Genomic DNA, 2,725 nt, shown 5'->3' on the forward strand with positions numbered 1-2,725 from the left:
TGCTTCCTTATCCCCGACCCCGCTCCCCCCCCTTTCCCATTTACCGGCTGGGATCCATTGCTATTCCCCCCGAGCCTGGGCCGTGGGCCATTGTGGGTCTGTGGGCCGCGGCGGCGTGGCGCGCGCAGCGCAGCCCGGGGGCGCGGCCAGCCCGCGGCCCGCCCGCCCAGTAAAGTATCGAGATAAACTGAGCCGTCTTTTTCTCCCCCCGAGCAGCAGGTGGGGCCGCAGAGGGCCGGTGGTGCGGCCGGGGGAGGCCGGGTGTGCTGCCGAGGGCGGCTGTCGGCCCCCGCCCCGCGGCGCCCCCGCCCCCGGCCCAGTGCGGCCGCCCACGGCCACGGCGCCCTCCGCGACGCTGGTGGCGGCGGCGGCCGCACCGGCTTGTCCTTATTGGGATTCACTGTAGGCGATGTTGGCAGGCCCAGCCTAGTAGTGGGCCCTCCTGGCGAGGCTCGGGGTGGGCCGGCGGGTTGGAGGTTGGGGGGAGGGGGGCGCCACTGTGGGACTTCACGCCAAAACAAGCGTCACCTGGCCGCACAAGGGCCGCGGGCTGGCGGCCGACCTTATTGTGTTTACCATGCACGGCCCGGACCGGGGCCGGAGGGGCCGCCGGGCCTACGGGATATATTAAATGGGGCCGTCCCGCCCCGCCTCGCCCCGCCTCGCCCCGCCTCGCCCCGCCACGGTGCTCCTCCGAAGCACATCCGGACCGAGGAGCAGCACAGCACGACTCGGCGAGCGGGGCGCAGGCAGGCACTGCAGTGCAGCCAGAGCTAGGCCGGAGAGCGCAGCCTGCGCAGCCACCATCACTGATTAGCCTCAATCAGGGAGGCGCTTTGTCTCGTGGGGGAGCCCCCCCCCCTCTCCCCCCCTCCCCTCGGTCTGCCCGCTGGTCACATGTGGCCTTACACTGCCGGGCCACGCTGACTCGCTCCTCCCCGCCAGCTCCCCACCCCTTCAGTGACACCAGTTCGCAATCAGCCCCTGGGGCGATGCGGGCAGCAAGCTTCCACCAAGCTCTAGTCAACCTTCTACCCCCTGCCCCCCTTTCCTAATTTTCGTGTGCGTAATTTGGTGCACGCACGCACTGTACAGTAAAGCGTTTGGCCTCGCGTGAGCGTTGGCGCGGCGAGCAACGTACAATGAGCCTAAGGGCAAATGCAACAAGGGAAAAGTGTAATAATTGTAAGTTTATTCAAAACATTAACATTCAACAGAGGACAGAAAATGATCCAACGAACACACTGATAACTTTAATTTAACGACGGAAATTTTCGAGAAACATGGAATACCTAATCAAGGTTGTCCCCCTGCAATAAAGTGTGTAATTCGTCATTCATCAGCTCCTTTTTCTTACTGATCAGCAAACCGCCGACCACATGTCGGCAGCCCAGAGCACACACCTCGCAGTCGTCGTCACAGCGATCCTGGGATACGCCGGTGGCGAAGAACTCCAGCGAGGGGCACGCAGAGAGGATCGTCTTGGCCTTTCCAATGCGTAGGCAGAAGTGCTTACAGTAGTGCGACTTGGCCTGCAGCGAGAGGAACAGCAGGGACGGGGCGCAGAGGGGGGTGATGCCCAGGAGCAGCTCGTCGGCCCACAAAACAGAGCACCGGGTGTTGTTCTTTTGGATGCGCCAGTCCGTCCGGTTAGAGGTAAGTTTACCTTTCGTGGCCCCCGCTGCTGCCTCGCTGCCTGCGATCCGGAAGGTGCACTGTGCAGTAGGAGCAGACGTCGTCGTGATGGTGTCCTGGAGGTTCAGGATAGTCGTGAGCGTGTTTTATTTTTATACCGCCGTGGTGGTCGTCGTAACTTTTCTGCAACGTCCCCGAGAAGACGGTCGAGGGAGAGAGATGGGGAGAGAAGGAAAAAGTTTATGCCTTTCCTTGATTGCATTCTGCCGATTTCCTTTACTCCCCGACGACGACGTCGACGGGTGGAGACGCGGGGAATCAAATCGGATATTCATAGAAAAGAGAGGGAAGTCACTTCGCCCTTACGACTTGTCATAGCACTTGCCTCTCACGACTACCGCGTGCCAGAGATGAGGAGGTACCAGAAAAAAACATTTGACTCGAAATGATTTACCAAGTCGAATTTAACAGCTGTAAAAAATGCTAAAATAAACATTCATAAAAATTTGATGCGGGATCTTCTTCCTACGCGGTCAAGGTATTTATCAAGTAGAGGTTTCGACGGAGAAACAACTTTTCTCTTCTACCGTTACCTAGTCCGGCTACCGGATAGTCCGGCTCCTGATTTTAACTGTCGAGGTAGAAGCGCATGGCCGACGGCAGACTCCACGCTGTGCGCCATCCCAAGTGATTTAGGGGCTGATATTACAGATGTAAATCAGGTTTCTTTCCGCGACTACCGAGCTTTGCTGAGCAGTCGTTCCTCTCAGGGCCGCTGGCGGGGTCCTTGCCATCGCCAGGGCGCCATCTCATCCCCGTCGGAGGGAGGGTCGGAGGAGGGAAATTGGAAGGGGGCGAGCCGGGCGGGAGGAGGTAGGACATCGGGGCAGGCGGACCCGCATACCGTTTCCGCGCACATTTCCGCCCGGGATACCTTTTGATCCAAGGAGGCGACCCGAGGAGCGCGGCGGCGATGGAGTTGGGGGCGGGGAGGGGGTGCATACGCCGGGGGTGGTTACTCCGCTGGGACCCTCACAGCACATTTGTATGCGCCCCCTCCTCCCCTCCCCCTTTCGGAGGGCTTCGTAGT

This window comes from Frankliniella occidentalis, unplaced genomic scaffold (assembly GCF_000697945.3).
Source record: "Frankliniella occidentalis isolate FOCC.00 unplaced genomic scaffold, Focc_3.1 Scaffold106, whole genome shotgun sequence".
Taxonomy (NCBI): domain Eukaryota; kingdom Metazoa; phylum Arthropoda; class Insecta; order Thysanoptera; family Thripidae; genus Frankliniella; species Frankliniella occidentalis.